This window comes from Xiphophorus maculatus, chromosome 17 (assembly GCF_002775205.1).
Source record: "Xiphophorus maculatus strain JP 163 A chromosome 17, X_maculatus-5.0-male, whole genome shotgun sequence".
Classification (NCBI taxonomy): domain Eukaryota; kingdom Metazoa; phylum Chordata; class Actinopteri; order Cyprinodontiformes; family Poeciliidae; genus Xiphophorus; species Xiphophorus maculatus.
Genome location: NC_036459.1, coordinates 2801759 through 2823381, shown reverse-complemented (window position 1 = coordinate 2823381; position 21623 = coordinate 2801759). Strand labels below are relative to the sequence as shown.

At 38.4% G+C, this 21623-nt stretch overlaps 1 long non-coding RNA gene across 1 annotated transcript in view; it reads right to left on the bottom strand.

Annotated features, from left to right (window-relative positions):
- Positions 1 to 1024: 1024 nt before the first annotated feature.
- LOC111611808 overlaps positions 1025 to 21623 on the bottom strand; it is a 33438-nt gene continuing 12839 nt past the window's right edge. Inside the window, exon 3 of the long non-coding RNA XR_002754240.1 lies at positions 1025 to 1090. This is a non-coding gene — a long non-coding RNA (uncharacterized LOC111611808). The remainder of the gene's footprint in view (positions 1091 to 21623) is intronic.

Sequence of the window (21623 nt, the reverse complement as noted above, 5' to 3'; positions counted from 1 at the left end):
TTCTGTATTTACTGTTACTGCAGATACTCAGGAACATCGGTGTATCCGACGTTCTGCAGGGCTTGAAGCGTCAGGTTGAGGCTCCACAGCTCAGTCTGTCGACCAGATGTTGAGGTGAAATATCTAAAAATTCATCTCGGTTTGCCCTGCCAGCATGTTCAGGGGTGGCTCAGCAGAAAGTCACGATTTTAAATAAATAACGAAACTCATGAAGCTTTCCTTCCACCACAGGAGAAAACCTGACAGGAATTATTTCTGTTACAGTCTGGTTCCTGGTGAGCTCCGGGTTGACCGGGTTCTGAGTGGATCAGGTTTTAACTCAGATGGATCCCAGCTGGAGAAACACAACAAAGATCACTGAAGACGAACTGATCCGATCCGATCTGGATCTAGAACTTTTACTCTGATCTCCATCATGGACTCTTCACTGCTGATGGATGGATGGATGAATGAATGGATGGATGAATGGATGGATGGATGGATGGATGGATGGATGGATGAATGGATGGATGGATGGATGGATGGATGGATGGATGGATGGTCAGAAAAAACGAATGAATGGATGATTTGATATTTTAATAGGTTTAAATAAAAATAAATAATAAAATTTGATCCTTGTTTTATTGTGAATTCTGCAGAAGAAAACTTCTAATTACATTTTATTTTATTCCAGTTCATTATTTTTCTTAAACTAAAACAAATTTCTCTTTTAAGAAGTTCAGTCCAGCTCTGTGATTGGTCAGCTCTCTGCTCAGATTAATGTTGTTTTCTATGGCTCTGCTCCAGCCGGGAGGTCTCACTCTGAGCGTTTTCCGCGCTGCGTTTCCATCAGCCAAGCCTCATCTGGGGCCGCTGCCTCTCAAACGCCGATTTTACAGCCGTGTGAGCGGCGGCACGTCCTGTGTTATCATTGTGTTTTACAGGCAATCTGGCCCAGATTTACGGCGGCGCTGACCGCGGGGCTTTTATGAAGCCGGAAAGAAATGCAGCAGCTGAAGCTGCAGAGGGAGTTCAGCCGTTACCTTGTCATATTTGGCGACGATTTCGGCCCGTTCCTGATCCAGTTTCAGCGCCGCATCCTGATCAGAAGCTGCAGACAAAGAGAAAAAAAAGATAAATTACAGTCCAGAAAAACAGCTAATTCACCATAGGAGTCTGCAACTGTTTGGTCAAACTTCAGATCAAGATCTATAACAAAATACACCGGTCAGGATAAGATATTTTATTCTGTTTCGTTGCAAGAATAAAGTTGTAATACAACGAGAATGAAATACTCCAACACAAAAAATAACAAAAATTACTAAGCCACGTTCCTGTAATTAAGCAAAACGTCTTGTGGGGCGTGCCGTGGTGGCGTAGGGGTTAGCGCGACCCACATTTGGAGGCCTCAAGTCCTCGACGCGGCTGTCGCGGGTTCGACTCCCGGACCCGGCGACATTTACCGCATGTCTTCCCCCCTCTCCCTCCCCCTTTCCTGTCAGCCTACTTCATGAAAAGGGACACTAGAGCCCACAAAAAGACCCCCTGGAGGGGTTACAAAAAAAAAAAAAAAAAAAAACGTCTTGTACAGCTGACAGGAAGGATGACTGGAATAAAAGCCACATTTTTAAAGCGTTTTCTGTCATTTGTAATTTATTTTTTTAAAGTAGGAATGCATTTTTTTTCCACTCTCAATATTGTTCTCCTCGTTAGTACAGTGGTGAGTATCCCCACCTGTCACGCGGGAGACCGGGGTTCGATTCCCCGACGGGGAGTGAAGTTTGTTTCAGGTCCCTCTTGAAAATGGTTTACCTGATTAAATAAAGGAATATAATATCGATATCTGAGGCTTGGTATCGACACAGAAACTTTTTTTTCCAAACACAGACATAAATGTACTGAATTACAAATTTACTTTCTAACTCTGCACCAACTTGCCCTCTTTTTCTTACCCACATTAACAAAATCAAACACAATTGATATTTGAGGTAATAATAGAAGAAACATTCTCAAAGATCAATAAACTTTACTTTCTAATGAACATTTAACACTGGAACTGGAAGATATTTTAGATTTCCAAAATAAATAAACACAACAACTAATAAAATAAATGATAAAACCTCTGTAAACAAAATTATTCTTCAAAAAAAGGCCTAGTTGAAACCAAAACACCAGACTGAAGAACGACAGAAAAGAGAAGAACTATAAAACATGCAAATGGAAACTATTGACCTCATTTATGTGATAAATTGATTTATTGCTTATAAACTCAGAACTACAAACAAGTAAAAATAAAATGCAACAAACTGCTGGCAAAAGCAGTTAGGAATGCAAAATATAACGTTGAATAAATAACAAGGGTTAGAATTAGACTAAATAGATTTGCACTTATGGATCCGGAACATTGTCTCACAAACAATGTTTGTGAGACAACATTGTTTGTATCTGTATCGGGACCGATACAGATATCAATATCGGATCGGTCCATGAAACATGAAACATTTACAGAGAAGAAGTGAAAATAAAAATTAGGTTTAAGACTTTAATAGAAATGAAATCTGCTAAAGCCAGACATTGAGAAATCGGATCGGTTTCTGATGGATTGGTGAGCTGCAGAGTTCCTGCCTGTGGTTCTCCGTCCTCGACCCGTCGGATCGTTTTCCTGTCACGGCCGCAGAGAGTCGGCCCGACCAGCAGCTCAGAGTTTCTCAAGCACTTCCTGATCGGCGCGGCGCTAAACACGGAGGATGTTGAGTGGGGTCATGTTGTGTTGATGATGTGTTAATGGAGGCCGAGGATAAATCACGGCTTCCTGCAGGGAGACGGCGGAAAAATCTAAACCTTCAAGGTTTTATTTCTCACATCAGGCAGTAAAATTTATTTAGTTATTTAGAGATTTATTTAGAACCTGAGAAACATTAAGAAGATCCTGATGAGATTGAACGAATTTATATCAACTGAGGACGGACGGACGAAACTTTTATGTTTCATCTCGACTTGTCACGATAAACTGCTCCAGTAATTATTGCGATAAACGATAATATTGTTGTTTTGTGACATAATAAAGGAAGTTTGTTCTCACAGACCAATAAACTTAATTTAATAAAGAACCTTCTGGAACTGGGAGACATTTTAAACATCCAATATAAAACACAACAACCATAAACAATAAATAAAAACCAAACACAACCAGAACCATAAATAAAATGGATTACGAATCTCTGTAATTAAAATTTCCCGTCAAAACAATATTAATCATCAGAATGAAAACTTTCAAGCTCATTTTAATTTATGATGCCTTTAATTGCTGATTGCGACAGGCTTATTTCGCTCTCCAGAACATTTCTCTAAGCCCAGTTCTGATGTTACTGGACCACTGGTTCCTCTAACTGGACTAACTTGAACAAACTGGCTCCGGTTCTGCTCCTCCGACCCGTTTCGGACTTTTATTCGAGTTGCTCTCTGACTTCCTGTCCGGGTCTCCAGGGTCCAGCGGGAGGAAACAAACACGCTCCTTATTGAGCCGGCTGGCATTTTTATGACAGGATGGTGTGTGTGTGTGTGTGCGTGGGTGTGTGTGTGTGTGTGTGTGTGTGTGTGTGTGTGCGTGTGTGTGTGTGTGTGTGTGTGTGAGAGAGAGAGAGAGAGAGAAACGATCTGGGGCAAACAAACAAATACAGTGAAGTTTTTTCTTCTTCTTCTGGGATTCCCAGCCCTGGAGGCCTGGTGGTTCCCATGGAGACCAGACTGGAGTTTTTTTAATGTTTAAATAAGTTTTCAGGATGTTTCATCCGATGAATAATAATGAAATGTTTCCCACAGAGGCCGATACTCTGAGGTTCAGCCACTAAACTGAAACCGGACACAAATCGCTCCAGCATAAAAAAATGAAACCATGCTCAATAATTTCACAGATTTTTTCTTTCATTCATTCTGAAAATTAGCAAAATATTCCAGAAACAAAAAAATATGACCTGCAAACGTTTGCACACTAAGCTACAGTGAAGCTCAGAAATATAACGACCATTAATGTATTAGCTAAGTTACAAAAAAAATCTTTAACAGTTATTAATAAAATGGGATATTGTGAGCCAGGTAGAAAACCTTTTATTCAAACATGTGAAGAAATAATGTACAAAAGTTTTCCTTCTGAAACTTAGAAAGTTGAGAAAGTAAATATAATTTGAGGTTCGTTAAAATTTGAACATGCTAAATAGGAAAGTAAATTAAATCTAGATATGTTTCAGTTATCGGCATGAAAATGTGGATCGAATTGAATGATGATCTCAAATGATTTGCTTTTCAGAGTCTTAAAATGTAAAGTTACAGAATTATATATGTCAGCCTTTTTTTTAGTAAATTATTGGTTCGTAATGTAGAATTTAGTTTTGTCTTCATTTTTGTAATGTTGCTAATTTACCAAAATAAAGTGAATCTGAAGCATCACTTTAACGACTCACACTGATGCAACCGGCTTATCTGCAGAGGTCAGAGGTCGCAGCTGTAAGTGATCAGGATCGAGCTCCATCAGACGAGTCGATCCAAAAGTTCTGCAGCTTCAACACGTGAGTCGGGTTCTGGTTCCTCCTGAAGCGGAACTGAAAGCGTCCACAGAGAGGAAGTTCTCACGCTTCCTCTCAACCATCAGCAGGTAAATGTCACCTGAAGTAGCGGCTCGGTTCTTCAGAACCTCCACCGTCAGCTACTGTAGGAGTGACCCATCCAGATGACCAGAACCGATCGGCCGGTCCAGTCAGAACTTTTAGTTGTTAAAACTAGAACCGGATCTGGATGAGTTTAACCTGGAAGCCGAAGCGTTTCGGTTCTGCTTCTGCGTTTCAGGCAGCGTGACATTTTAAATAAAGTGGTAGGAATAGCGCCTGGTTTGGACCTCGGACCTCCACACAGAACATTCAGAACTTTCAGAGCATAACCCACTTTCTGCAGAACCAAAACGGGTCAGATGAATCAACCCAACAAAGCTTCAGCTGCTTCAGGGAACGACTTATTCATGGAGAATATCTGAATATACATTGAATTCAAGGTTTTATGCCCCCTTGAATTCAATGTAAGACTGAAAAAACTAAACAGTTCTACCGTTACGAAAGCCTTTAACTGCCAGAGCTACGAAATCAATTCAGAAACAGCATCTCTTCTCTAACATAATGAGATAAAAAAATATCTTATTATGTTTTTAAAGAGATAGAAATCACATAAAACTCGTTTTCAAAAGTTAACCTCTGGCGAGAGTCAATGTCGACCAATAACTGGCAATAACTTCGCACTTGCAAAAAAAAGTTAGCTAGCTAAACGGCTAGCAAGGGTATATTAGCAGCTAGTTAGCATTAGCTTCAACTGTCATGAGTCACAGAACACAATGACGATGTTTGAATGCAAAACCTTTTGAACGACAGAAAAATTCCTGCAATAAAGTCAAAAATACGTATAATGCCAGATTAAATAGTTCTGTCGTGACAAAATTTAGGAAGAGTAATTAAGGTATTTAAGGCTAACCTGCATTTTAAGAACATCCTGTCAGAAATAAACATTTAGTATCCAAGGTATTTACTAAAATTATTTCTTTAGTTTGCAATCAATATCTCAAGTTTCATGTATTTAACAAAAATCTGTTCCTTGGAGGCTAAAGTATTAGAACCATTTACAGAATTTGACTGGATAATTCAAACTGAAGAAAACATATTAATTAGTTTTCTGTTAATCTAAACTCTGCAAATGCTAATCTTTAGTTATTTTAATTTAGTCAGAAACATGAAATAAAACGGTGTTAAGCTTATTTGACTTTTAAAACTTCAACCTTTCAAACTCCAGACAGAGAAACCAGACAGCAGGGGATTATTATTGGTCATAATTAACCAGACTTTTCTGCTTCTTTGCTTTAGCTTCTTTCATCATAACCTCTGAGATGCTCAGTGACTAAAAGTAAACATTATCGATGGGAAATTCCTCCAACAGGTCAGATATATTGGTGCTATGCAGAATTTGAATGAAATATAATATGCCACCGGACGCAGCAGCCAAGCAGGACTTTGTTTTTGTCATTTTGCACAACCTGCTATAATTTGGTGCATCTCTACAGGGGATATTTTTCAAACTGGCAATAAAATAAGACAAATGTACAGCAGAATAACAGCAGGAAATAAAACACAATTGATGCTTTCAGAGGCAAACCAATCAGGTTTATGCTTTAGTTACTGTTTTTTTGAAATTTCAGAAAAACCAAAATATTTTAAGACTAAAATTTTTTTTTAAAAACAAACATATTTTTTTGCGTTTTGTCCAAAAGTTAGGGGGAAATGAAGCAGGAGGTTTATTGATGCGTCCTATGCAGTAATGCGAGTCTGAAGTAGTTTTAGTGAAAGAGCTAAACTAGTTTAGTGATTTAACGGTGGGAACGCAGATCCACCGTTAAATGGGAGGGAAAAAAATCAACTCACATAAAAACATAATGTTCTCATTATGTTTTTAAAACGTCCCAAAATCAATTTTAAAACATGAAAATAAAAATCTAATCAGTCAGTCGGCCTCCATTTTGTGTCTACGCGGGACGTCATCACGCAGCCAGTAGCGGAACGCACGCATGCGCATACAGCACCACAATAGAGCGACAGCTACAGAGATGAAAGAGGGAGATTCAACCGGCCCCAGCAAACATTTGGACTTATTTTAGTTTTTAGATCAGTCCAAGAAGACTGATGTTGATTAGCTTAACCGAGCTGATATCGGTGAAAATGAAGATTACTTCGTAAACATCATAAATGAACGGCGCTAAGCTACAGGCTAAGGTAGACCAATACGCTGTGATTGGTCAGAAGTTTGTTGCCATGTTTCATGCAGAAATCCGCTTCCACCATCGGTTTTGCATGAATACGGCACATTTTTAGGATTTTTCAATAATAACTAACAAAGCCTGTCAAATGGCTAAAAACTCCTGTAAGGAAATTTCAACGTCCTCGTCCACAGAGGAGGCTGTTTGTAGAAATATGGCGCTCTCTCTGTGACAGCTTCATGACAAAATGGAGAAAGGGAGTAATTCCGTCTACATGCAAAAAATAAGTTTCAACGTCTTCATTTGTCATTTTGACTTGCAAAGCAAGCATTAATGCACACCATTAAAGGGGAAATAATTGGGAACAATCGTTTTGAATTGAATCGTGATACAGTAAATAATTCCCACCACGGGGCGTGCCGTGGTGGGGTAGCGGTTAGCGCGACCCATATTTGGAGGCCTTGAGTCCTCGACGCGGCCGTCGCGGGTTCGACTCCCGACGACATTTGCCGCATGTCTTCCCCCCTCTCCTTCCCCGTTTCCTGTCAGCCTACTGTCATATAAGGGGCACTAGAGCCACAAAAGACCCTGGAGGGGTAAAAAAAAATAATTCCCACCACTAGTTTGTATCATCTCAAACAACAAGGTCTTAAAATAACAATATTCCTGAGGAACTTTTCCAGCAACCATGAGAGGAGATCTGGGCTCTTTTATTGGGATTAAAACTATAATTTAGCGTTCAGGAGGATTAAATCTGATCCAGAAACTGTCAGCTTTCACGCTTCCTCATTATCTGCATTCTGTCACCAGAGTTTTACATATGAAGGTGAAGTGTGAACACATCACACACTGCAGCACTACATCACATTTAAATTTATCATTCCCACATGCAAAAGTTTCTAAATCTGCGAGTTGAGGTCAGTTGAGATAAGATCTGCACAATGAGCCTCATTTAAAAGCAGAACATCAAACATCCTATCAGACAGATGAACTTTGACCCTGCAGGAATGCCCTGGAGCTCCTCAGGCGTTACCTCTTTTAAAGTTGTCCAGCGGGTCGTCCATACGAGCCTTGGCCCGCATCGATCCTGGTTGCGGCCGATCCGCAGAGTCAGAAACACGAACCGCCTCACGCCATCGGCGCTGAACGCCGCTCCGACACAAAGGGAGGAAGCAGCAGCGCGGGGCAGAGAGAAGTGAGATCAGAGCCGCTGCTGTCACAATGCTGCCGTTTCAGAGTCGCTCCCACTCGCTGCATTCCCCCCCACTCCCACTCCACACCACAACGAGCCGCTTTCAGAACCAAGCAGGACCGGACTGGAGATTTATCAGCTCCCAGCAGGATTAAAACATCCAGAAACTTTTCTGTTTTGCTTCTTTTTTTTCTACTGATGACAGCTGCATGATGAAGAGCTGCCGTTAAAAGCTCGTTAAGAGGCGGCGTGATGAGGCGTTTCACAGATCTGAGAGAAGGAAGGAGTTCTGCTCTAATCTGAGCTTCATCTGCTGCATCAGAGCAGCGGATCCCTCTGAACTGATCCAGGACCGCAGCTGGACCAGACGAAGGCCGGCCGGCGCAAAGATCCCTGATCCTGCTGCTGAAAGTTACTTTTTATTCCTTAAGAGGAAAAAAAGGTTAAAAACTTCAATTCTACTGCAGAAAATGCAGATTTTTTCACATCTGATACCGATATCTGTTTAGTATTGGCTGATACCAATCGATACAGAAAAGAAATGCTGAATTGACTACAAACGTTTTTTAACACAAACACACTGTAAAAACACAAAATCTTACTAAATATTTTTGGTGTAGTTTCTAGTGCAAATATCTTAGTAAACTTGAAATAAAACCAACTTAAAAGTAACTTTTCAGCAAGATATAGAGGCTTGTTTTACGTAAATAATTCCTTAATATTGAAAGAGTCCTCGGTCCATTGGCAGGTAAATTAACTGACAACAAGGGAAAATATCTTATCAGTGAAATAATAAAAATAAACAGCAACAAAATTTTCCTCAAATGATTAAGAAAGTACAGTTAGATTCTAAATCAAAAATAAAGATTACAGTCAAACGCAAAATTATTCATAAAGACATACAGTATATCAGTTTAGGGCTGCAGCTAATAATTATTTTAGTAATAGATTATTCTTATAATGAATCGGATGAAAACATTGGCACATTCTGCAGATTTTTCATTTAACCATTTTTTCCCAGTACTATTTTTTATGTTTTAATACATCTTACAAACATATTTAAATTAATTTCTATCTTCACACATTTTTTTCTATTTAATATTTATTTTTTAATGATTTGTTTTCAGTTTTTAAAACAAATAGTCTTTTCTGAATTTATTTATTAAAATATTCAGAAAGTAATGACTGGAAACTAAAGCGATGTAAATATAAATATTTTAAAACGACTGTGGAAAACATATTAAAAGAGATTTACACAGTTATTTATTATTAAAGAAGCTAAATGAAGAGGAATTGGGTGTTGTGTTCAGATTTTAGGAGAAAAATAATCATTTTATCTGTTTATGTTAAGTAAAAACAACTTTAATCTCCATTTATTGCAGGACAGAAATAAAAACTTTCACTGTTCCTCTGCAGCAAACAGATCAACTTCCTCTCAACTTTCAATTATTTCTTCTTCTTTTTGTCAGGAAAAGCAGCACAGCTAATGTTGGTGTCATTTGAGCTTTAATCTTATAATTCTGCTCACTAACAGGAAACAGGAAGTTGAAGCAGACCAGAGATTCTCTGCTACAGAAACTAAATCTGACCTAATGCCTTCAAGCATTAGATCAGAAATAAATCTGTTTTATTTAAGCTCCACACCCTGGCCTCGGTGGGGGAGGCAGCAGTTTGAGGGTCTGGACCACCGGAGGCATCAGATGGGCTGAAACCTTGTTCTTCGCCCACGTGTGACAAGGTCACAAGCTGTTGTTGCACAAAGGTCACTTAAAGAAGGTCAGGCTTCTCAGATTGGCTGCTACGTGGTGCAGTTTGGAAAGTTACACACTCAAAATTTAACAGCAATAATTTGGGTAACTTTTTTCAGACAAAAACTTGAGGGTTACATTTTTATGTTATATACGAAATATATCGCTCTAGCTAAGAGTCTAGCACCAAACCAAATATTTAGTTGGCATGGTAAATAGTTAGTTGGAAGGTAAGAATATAATTAGCAAGCTAAAGATTTAGTTAGCTCAGAGCTAAATAAGCATTTAACAAGCTCAGAGTGAAATATTAGTTCATTAACTAAATATTAAGCTAGCTCTTAGCAAACTGCACATCTAACTAGCTCAGAGCTAAATATCTAGTGAGCTTATAAATATTTAGCTAAATATTTAGCTAGCTCAGAGCTATCTAAATGCCTAACTAAATCTGAGATGGATATTTAGCCTAAGCTAAATATTTAGTTCCATAAATAGTGAGCTATCGAAATTTAAAAGCTAAATATTTAACTAGTTCAAATCAAAATATTTAGTCCCTAAGCTAAAGATTTAGCTAGCTCAGAGTAATATATTTAGTTAGCAAGTTAAATATGTAGCTTCATAAATATTTAGTGAGCTAGCTAAGTATTAAATAATTAGCTCTAAGCTAGCTAAATGATTAAGTACTTACGTAGTTTGCAGCTAAATAGTTAGGTTGCTAACTTTGGTTTGTTTATAAATTAATAAATAACATGATGAAATAAGAGCTTTGAAAAAAATTAACCCCCATTTTTTCTCTCGTGACTGGCGAAATAATCCAAATTATTGCTGTTCATTTTCAACTGCAACTTTGCAAACGGCCCCCAATGAGCTGCTGTGTTCACATTAAGCTGAGAAGCAAAATATTAACAAATTCTTTGTGTGATGTTTCATGATCTGCAGGCATCTGATGCATAATTGAATAAGTCAGGAGTAAACAGGGATCAATATAAATATAAAAGCAATCCTTGGAGAATAAACAGCAGCTCTGGCCTTAAGGAACAACAGACAAGCTGAGCAGAGATGTCAGCAGGCGGCTGCAGGGTTTCCACTGTTCCTGACCAGCATCCATATTTCATTCACACACGCCTGCTAACTCGCTTAGCGCCCAGAGATGGAGCACAACGCACCATGAAAAACGCTGCTGCAGTCAATAAATACTCCAAGCTCGGTTCTGTCCGACTGCTGCGGAAAAATGCAGAAAACAAGATGATCTGCAGAGACAAGAATAATCAAAATTTTACACATAAAACAATGATGAAACATCCAAAAACTATCAAAATGTTCAATGAGGAGGAGTTCAGACCCCGGAAACGAAGCGGTGGATTTATCTCCAGGCAACATCTCAGCAGTTTGGGAGTTTTGGGTCATTTAAAGTCATTTCCTGTTTATTTGGGATCAAAACCCCAAAATGCTGCAGTAAGGTTATTTATCAGAAATCTATGACATGCCTTCAGCTGCCAGCTCTTTCTTCAACACTTTATTGAAGTAAAAATCAAACCTCCTGTTTCTTAAACTGTTTATTTTTTATAAGATATTCATATCCACATTGTAATATTTCAGATCATTTCTGCCCCAAATTAAAACAGAACTATCTGTTTTTGATGGAAAACGTAAAAAAATCAGGCAATATTATTAATCTTATCAATTAAAGTTTTCCATCTATTACTATGATTTTCACAGTAAAAGAGAGACTGCAATGGCTGCTGCAGCGTCCTGTTTATTAGAATCATGCAGCCTGTTCTGCTAGTGAGGCTCAGATGGAAGATGATGTAACAGAGAAGGCGGGGTTTAGAAAAAGCAGCTGAAACACTTCTAATTAAACTATACGACGTTCAAAGCAATTAATTATTCACCACCACATTTCAGACATAATTTATCAAATTATCTGCAGATACTTGAACAGTAGGTTATATCCATAATTGTCATTTTGATTTTAAACTAGAGACTTCTGTCAAAAAAAAATAAATATTAAGAAAAATGCTTAGTATATTGAATGTTGAATCCTTTTGCTCTTATTGGGTAAAACAGAGGACATAAGCTGAAATAAGTTGAAGAACATGGCCGCTTCAAGAAAAAGGAAGTGGACTACAGCGCAGGGCATTCTGGGTAAATACAACCAAACCAAACAGTCTTTCATTAGCGAGAGGAATGGCTCATGATCTTTTGAAATTCTCCAACCACTAAAATCTGACGCCTCCATTTCTATATCCATTTGGAGAATAACGAAGTTTTGGAGGTTTTTGTGTCCAAGAACCTTCAGTGGTTCTTGGTGCAGCGCCCCCACAGGCCAGGAGGGGAACAGGTTTGACTCAGAGCAGATAGAAAGAACCACAGAAGCTGGAAATGGAGCAAATGTTGAAACTTTGGTCCAAAATCAAACCAAATCAACCGGACTATCAGGTGTTGCTTGTAAAGTTAACAACTCTGATTCCTTCTCTAGCTGTGAGGCCGTTAAATGTCCTGAAATGACGTTTAAAATCCATCTGCTTTCTAACAAACAACTGAGTTTGTGCTGCAGCTTGATCCTCTGCTGGATCTCCTGATCCTAAGTCCAGGTGGAGTTAATGAGGGCTGAGCTCCACTAAGCAGCAGTAAGCCTCCAACAGGGATTGTTGAGAAACGAGGCGTGCTCCCAGCAGCCTCCTTTCTCAACTTTATACAAAACAAGAGATCTGACCAGTCCGAGCACAGTGACTCTGGAGGAGCTGCAGAGGTCAGAACTCCAGATATCCAAACTTTATATCCTGTCATGATAAACAATGATGGTGGATGAAAAAACTGTGCCAAAAATGATTGTGATAAACAATATCGTTTTGAGACCATTTTTAAGTGGTAATAATTAAGATCAATAAACTTTCATTTCAGACAAACTGGAGCTTTTAAGACATTTAAATATCCAAAATAAATAAAACACATAAAATAAAGTCTCTAAACAAAATTGTTTATCTAGCCTTTGGTGGAAAGATAAATGTGAGTAAAAAAAAAAGATTATACAAATGGAAATTATTGAGTTGTTTTTAATTTGTCCTGTTAATTGATTTACTGATTATTGCAACAGGCTTACAAGTGGCAAGAAGACAAATGTCTGCCAAGTATTGATAAATTCATGCCTCACATTTTTATGTGTAAAAACAAAGAGAAAAAACTAAATTTAAATTACTGTAGAAGTTGATTTGAGTTTTTATTAGCTAAATTATCACCGTTAACAGAACTAATGGCTTTAAAAACATCCCTCTGTGTGAAATTAATCCTCATAATTTGTATTTTTCAACAATCAAACTCAATAAATGATATTTAGGACAAATAATAAGCTGTAAAAGTCGTATTGGAATCATCCGGTTTGGTTGAGTCGAGGTCACAGCGTCCCGTCAGCAGCAGCTCCATCATTTATCAAACACCAGAGAAACGCGACACAAAACCATCTACAACCCAGACGGAGACGCGTCCTGCAGCAACACGGCCGTCTCCGGGGGACAGGTCCACTTCATTCAGACAAACGACAGAGCGACGACCTCTGCAGCACAAAACGATTAATTTCACTGTTAAATCTGACCACATTCACTCACCAGGCTCTGGATTTAAATAAAACACTGATGGTGAGATCTCTCAGAGACGTTATGGAAAGAAGAAATTAGTTTTTCTCTTCACCAACAGCAGCTACCAGCTGTCTGTTCCCACAGACACAAAACAAGCTGGACAGATTTCTGTCCAGCTCCATTAAAGCCGAAGAGTCCCTGGGTGAAGCAGCGGACGGACCGGAGAAGACACGGACAATTTTAGCAGCAACCTTTTGTTTTCAAAAAACAAACTTAAATTTAGATATTCCTTCAGAGAAAAACAAAACGCCATTTAGAAAGGACAACCAGCAAGTCCGCCTTAAAGTGGCTCAAAAACAAACAGCCGCCATGTTTCCATCCAATCGTCACTTTTAAAATGTCGCAAAGACAAACGAGAAATAGTCGCATTTCCATCTGCTGGTTTGAACGAATCAACACAGAGCGAAATTTCATCAACAGATGTTAATAAACAGGAAGCAGAGAGTGCAAACTAGACCATGTTAAAAAAAAAAAGTGAATTTTGGTGCCTCTGGTAAGGCACAGAGTCACCAGTGGATGGGAAACATGTTTCCTTTTAGTGTATTAATTTGTTTTTGGTAAATCCAAAAACTTTCTCAAGAGAGCATAAAACTTTTTTTGTGAAATTGTGGAAATTATTTAGAATATTGCCGTTTTAATCGACCACAAATTAAATGCTTAAATATAAAAAAGAAAGTTACAAAAAAGAAGAAATCTAAAGAAATTAGGAAATATAAATAATTTTGGTCCCAAAATGAGAGAAATTTATGATTTGTGATTGAAAAAGGTAAATAAAATATACAAACGAGTTGAGGCGCAATGCGATGCAGGATAACTGCAAATAGCCACACAAGTTTACCGCATTTAAAATCTGTTGAATCGATTCACAAATCTTCTTATTTGTGCACCTCGAATGGAAACTGTAGCCGTTTGGTGATTAAAAACCAGCGCACACACCTCCAAATCGCGCGGCTGCCCGGTGCCTGGATGGAGACACCAGCTCCTTGACGATCTGCAGGACCTGCATGCTTATCCAGTGGGAGGAGCCATGAGGCGGCGGCTCTGGCGCCCCTCAGCCTCATCGCTCATCAGCTGGCCCGCAGCATGACTCCTCCAGGATGCTGGTTTCCAGTGAAATCAAGGCTCTCTTCCTGCTTCCTGGGTGTTGGCGTCTTCAGTATTTCCTCCACTAACCGTCCGTCATGCTGCTTCACCTGCGTTGAGCGACGCCTCGGGGCGACAGGAAGCAGCAGCGCGGCGATGCCCTCTCCGCTGCCGGCCTCGTCATGCCGCGTGCGATCCGGAGCGGAGCCGTCCTCCGCCGGCTTCTTTCTGTCCCCGGCTGGATGCTGCAGATCAAAAGGTCCTGAGCGGTGGAACTTCCCGCTGCAGCTGGCTCCTCGATCCGCTCTTCACATCCTGCAGATCCTAATTAACGAGCCTGCAGCTCTTCCCTCCTCTCCTCTCATCGTGTTTCTGCTGTGGAGCGGAAACATGAGCAGAATGCAGACGGCTGAACGAGCACGGATGATTTGTACCACCCAGGTAACGCCTTCTCGCTCCATCCTGCCTCCTTCTGCTGCTCTGATCATTTTCATCCAACAGCCATGAAATTAAAGCCGTTAAATTAGCTGTTTTTACTGGAATGAGCCTCAGGAAAAGCTGCCAGTTTTCCATCTGATCATCAGAGTTTCTGCAGAAATTGGAGCTTTTATTTCATCATTATTGCAGAAATGAGTCGATACAGATGAATTAAAGGATCATATTTGATTTGCATTTGTTAAGATAAAAATAATTCATCATTGTCAAGATAAATTTCAGTTAATGATGTTTAAAATTCCCCAAATCTGACTGTAATACCAGGATTATGATAATACATCATTCTTATCCCATTAATCTTGCATATTATTGCAAAAATTAGTCTGTCATATTAAAAATTAGGTCATATTTAATATGTAGAAATAATTTTTTCTCATGGCTATTTATTGTATCGTTTATCATTTATAATATTGTTTAAAACTGTCCGTAATGTTGGGATTGTTACTTTTATAATTATCTTGTTTGTTTGCTGAAAAGTTTCAATAAATACCAATAATTCTGAGTGTTTCTCATTATTCTTGCAGAAATGATTCTTGCTGCAGATGAATTAGAAGATCGTATTTGAATGCGACGTTTTTTCGTATCATTTATCATTTATTGTGATAAGATTTGGATTTATTGTTTTCATGATAAATTCCAATTAATTTTGTTTAAAATCCCCCAAAACTGTCTGGAATGTTAGTTTTACTATTTTCTCTACTGTTTCAATGAAAAATATCAATAAATACCAAAAGATGCAAATTATGATTAATGGGAATTACTGAGCAGATTAGTGGTTCAAATCACACTTTTTTATGTGACTGTTCTTTAACCACAATACAAAAACTTTCTTATTTCCAATTTTCAAATGTATTTGATGTTAACTTTATATGTCTAATTAATTCAATAATTTTCACAGCAAAAATGTTTTTTGAATTGAAAATATTCCTTATTTTGTTGATATACAAGCTGCACTAAAATTAATTTCTATTTTTTAAAAAGGAGAATGTAAAGCTTCATGTGTTGGATGGAGATCCTGCAGCAGCAGAAAGCGTTTCTGGTTCCAACAGCCATAAAACAATGTTCAAATGATCCAAACATGAAAACCAGGCTCAGTTTCAGTGTGACCACACACACACACACACACACACACACACACACACACACACACACACACACACACACACACACACACACACACACACACACACACACACACACACACACACACACACACTGCATGAAGCTCTGTGATAAAGTGTCAGTGTATTTGTCTCCTCCGGCTGTTCAACAGAAAACCCAATTACTGCATGGCTGGACTCTGCAGCTGCTGTTGCTACGGTTACGACCCGGCGTTGCTAGGCTGTGACCCCACTCAGCGAGGTGAAGATTGTTACAAACACGAAAGCGAGAAGCTTTTAGTGTCATTTATGAAAGCATCACATAACTGACCAGAAATGACCAGAAAATGTTTCATTTTATTTCCAAAAGAAAAAACAGGAATCTGGAGCGAAAGTTTTAATTTATCGCATATTTTCAGAAACATTCACGATAAATTCCTCAAACATCTGAGCAAATTCTGTGAAGTTATCAACAATCTTCTGGTATAAATCTATTTTTCTATGGGCGGTCCAATAGGAACGAAGATGTTAACAGGAATAAGCAATAAATCAATCACACACACAATAAATTCAAATAATAAAAAATGTATAATGTTATTCTTCCCTTTAATGTAGATGCAAAGTCGCCATTTTGATAAACGCTGCAAACATTTAACAACCAGTATGAAGTAGTTACTTTTCACTTCCTGCCACTTTTTCCTGTCTAAGCTCAATGATTATTATTCTTCTTTAAATGCAATTTTAGATTTTATAATTCACGTTTGTTTATTTTGGATTTTTAAATTGTTTTCCAGTGTGAAATGGTCTGTAGAAATTAAAGTTTTTAATAATGTAGTGTTAAATTAGTTTAAAATGGTCTCAAAATGATAATATTATCATTTATCGCAATAATTTCTGGCACAATTTATCATCCAGCTAAATGTGTGATTGTGACCAGGCTAAACGGACTTCTACTGCCCCCTAGTGGTGCGTTAAAGTCGACTCACATGAGTCAGGACTCATTCAATGAGATTCAGAATCGATATACAAAAATAATAAAACCAATCCGCAGTCTGTCGGCATCCATTTTGTAACTACGTGGCACATCGTGTAGTTGTCATGGAGACGGTACACAAACGCAAAAACTACAAAATGAAAGAGATTTAACCAGCCCAGTCTTTCAATAGATTAACCCAGAAATCATTTCTAATACTCAATTGGATTAAAAATTGATCTTGGATAAAATCGTGAGATAGTAAAATATTCCCACTGTTAGTAAAAAAATTCTCTCCCAACTCAACGTGAATATCTGGAAGTTTTCAACCAACCAGGAAAAGGTCATCGCCCTCCTCGTTAAATCAGGACTTATTGATTAAACTGATATTTTAGTGCAAATTGTCTCAAGAAAATTAAACAGAACCCTTCTGTCAACACGAAGTAGGCAAAAAGATGGATGTGAGGGAACCATCGAGCTACACCTATTTTTATCCGCCTCTTTCAAGCCTCAACAAGACAGAATCAATCAATCTGCATCTCCAGAGGATCGGCTGAAGGTCTGGATGAGAGCGGAGCGAGCAGCGGGCCTCCTGAGGCGAAATGGATCTAGTTTCGACCAGGAGAGGAAGCAGGACGGAGCCGACCAACAATCAGCAGGTCAATAAATTCTCATCAGATTTTCCTCAGCAGATTGGAAGGGGAGAGAATCCGTCGGTGTGTTTTAATCTACAGCTGGAGGTCAGGATGACGGAGGTGAGTGAAAACAGATCAAACTAGAGCCGGAACAACGTTAAAAACACAGAGGTAATTAATTACATTTCTAAAAACCATCCAGGACTCTTCAGATCTAAACTAGTTTACTGGTTTTATTGAGTTTAGGTTCAACGTCTGGATTTTTTACTTTGTTAAAAACATAAAATATTCCATTTATCTTATCTCAGAATTATTCTAACAAGTCAGGATGGATAGATGGATGGACAAATGAAAACGACGAACCATTGGATGAATCGATAGCTGGTTGGATGGACAGACAATAGTTGGATGTATAGATGGATGGATGAGCAGATGTACAGATGGGTGGATGGATGTTTAAACATCAGGAATGTTTCTTCCTGCTCTCCTCTGGATTCTAACAACTTCCTCTCCTCGCAAATGTTTCTCAAAAACAAAAAACATTTGGTTTGAGTGATGCTGACTCCCACCTGCAGGTGGCAGTGTTTCTTAATTCTACCCACTGCTGCCTCAGCCATCTTGTTAAGTTTCCGTCCGTTATCAAAATGGCGAGTACCAAAATCGAGCTATCTATGTTCTTTAATGAGTTAATATGCGTCTGCTCATGTTTTTCTTCAATATGTGGATTTTTGGATTTAATGGGGAAAAAATATTGCAAATATTCCTAAAGTAGCGCCACAAAACCCAAGATTTTGATAGTAAAAAATCAAAGAAAAAAGTGTTCAAAAGGTTCCTACAGGCACCTATTTTCCTTCCACCAAACTTTCCATGAATATGCATACAGCACTCTACGTCACCATTATGGAGCATTTCTGAATGAAATATCTTTTTTTTAATTGGGCTGATGTAATATTTGTTATTATTGCTTAATTGTGTCTCCTAATTACTCCTCAGATGATGACATGAACATCAGTGGTACTAAAAGAAAGTCCAGCTCCCTGTTGCATTCAGCCAGAACTGAAAGCTCTCGTGGTGCATTCAGGTACAGTTGGAAACCAACTGCAGTCAGTTCTGTACTGGCTGCAGGCCAATTCAAAACCAGGCTGAAAATCATTTAATATTCTGTATTTTAACTTTTCCGATTGCTAAAATCAGTAAATATCTGTTTATGTCTGCCAGAACTGATATGTTATGATTCTCATAAATATTCTTTAAAAGTTTCAATCTAAAATATTAAAATGTCTTAATAATTTAAACCATTCCACTGGTTTTATTTAGCTTTTTAGCAGAAGAATAGAGAGTCTGGATGTTTTAGTTGCACTTATTTTTGTCCTCCCTCAACCAGACAGAATCGACACGCAACAATCTGCATTTCCACAGAATCTGCTGAAGATTTCAAAATAAAAGCCTCTGGAGGAAAAATGGAAGCTTTTACGATAACAATCACGTTTCACTTCCTTCACCTTTATTTTCTGTCATATCTGAGGTGAAAAACGAACCAATCTGCTCGGCAGCCATCATTCGTAACGTCCATTAAATGTTGAAGGGAAGCTAAATGCTATCTGAAGCGCTGACTCGACGTTTCCCTCCTCACTCCGACTTTCCCGCTTCCTGTCCTGCTGTTCTGCCTGGCACACTTCCTGTTTGCCTGCCCCCGTGTCACTTCCTGCTCAAAGCAAGCAGCTTTTTTATTTCACGTTTTTCTATAATTGAGCATTGAAAAGTCGCTACATTCATCCAACACATGAATAATAAATCTAGAACTGTGAAAACAAAAACAAAGAGAAAAGCACAGCGTATATAAATGTAGAAGTTTTAAAAGAAACAAAATTATTGTGTTAATGAAACAAAACTATTGTCTTAATGAACATACAAAAGGAAAAAAGATCAGGACAGAATTTTCTGAGAATTATAACTTCATCGAGTTCCTAAATAAATTTAAACACAATCCCATTTTATTATGAATCATTTCTGAATTAAAATCTTTTTTATGTAATATATGTAGTAACGGCTTCCTACAATCTAAACATCCTGCTGTGGAGTTCCTCAGGGCCGTGCGCTCGGTCCTGTCAGTAGTTTGTAATTATTGTGCTTGTATCTCTGGCGGTACATCAGAGTGAGTTCCTCCTGCTCTGCCGTGTTTCCTGGGTGTTTTTCAGGACCAACTCGCTCTGACGCTGGAATAATTACAACACCAGCTTCAGGTCTGCAAGACGCAGCTTGTCCAACGTCTCCACACTGAGGACGGATGGATCAAACTTTCTGAGGACAGCAGATAAAAACACGGCAGAGCCGCTCGGCTCACCATGGCAACCAAATACAGAGCGACCATGAACGGCTTGCGGAGAGGAAACACGTCTCTGTTTGTGTGAAGGGTGAAGGAAACAAGCTGCAGCTCCAATCTGAGGTGTTTTTTATTATCTGTAGCAAAGTTTCAGCTTTTTACTCAAACATCTGCAGCTGAATTACCTTCAGTTTAGTTTCCCTGAATCTGCAGGGAGTTTCAGCTGTAATAAAAGCTCGATTTTATCCTTTTATGGCCTGATAACACGTTTGTTCCTCAGTCCACAGAAACCGAGACTAACACTCAAGGTCTGCTGGAAATGTAGCAAACACCGAGATTAAAGAGCAAATTCATCCAAACATTCAGCGTTACAGGAAAACTGCGCAGGCTCCTTTCACTCTTCCTTTCTTTAAAAGCTGCATCAGATGTAGAGAAAATTTAAACACTCAACAGATTCTGACTAAAATAATCCTGAATCTGAACGTTTCCTGTTAAAAAGCATCTAAATTCCCAAAGTTAGGATGATGGATCAGCAAGTGGAGTTCAGAAATTAAAATAAGCAATAAAACAATAAATGTTTGTAAATATTTATGTTACAATGCTTAAAGAGATAAAAATAAAACTGCTGTTTGTGTTATTATTTTACCAGTTTAATGGGGAATTTGCTGCTGTTACCAAATTTATCAAACAGACACACAAGATCCAATTAATCAATGACAATAATTTCTAACAACTTGAGATCATTTTAATTGCTGATAAAGATTTTTTGACATTTTGTCGATCCATTTTTGCTTTCTGAGCAGCAGTTTATTTTCTACTGCATCTTTTCAAGCCGTCACAGGTAGAAACTGAACTAGGGCTAAACCGATTGGTCGCGATTAATCGATTATTGAAATAATCGTCAGCTGATTTAGTAGATTAATCGCTAGACTCAGAAAAAGGCTGTTTAAATCAGTTCTACACTGAACTAAAGTAGCAGTTTTAGCTTCACCTGCTTTAAATTCTGTAAACAAATAAAATAAAATCCAATATTAATGAGCTTTTGCATCCATTTATTAAATTAAAAAGTAATCAATATATCAAATGTTTCTTTTCTTATTGGAAAAAAAGGATAAAATTGCTTATTTGCATCTTTTTTCTAATATATAAAATAAGCTTAAGTGGTTAAATAAAAAATCTGCTTTTTTATGTAACTACTTGATTAATGGTGAGAATAACTGATTACTACAATAATCATCAGCTGCAGCAGTACATTAAACTCATTTCTGTGACAACTCAGAGTGGAGATGGAGGTAAACAGACCACAGCCAGGACTCTAAATGGAAACAAAGTGAAACATAAACTAGAGTCACACCCGCTGCAAAACCTGCTTCTGTAAAGGAAACTAAACTTTGAGCTGCATGCCAGAACCAAAGACAACTAAATGTTTCTGTACCGAGGAGTTGGCCAACATCCCTCCAGAGATCCGACTCTTCTGGTTTCTAAGTCCCTTCCATTGAACTCTGGAACATTTCTGACTTTATTTGATTTTAGTCATGGATCCCAGGGTTTGGAGCCTCGGTTTGCTCATGGTTCAACAGGTTTGGGGTCACTGGACCAGCTTCCTTCTGCTGCCCTGATAACTCCAGCAGAGCTTCCTTCCTGTAAGACCGACCAGTCACACCTTTAGCACATCG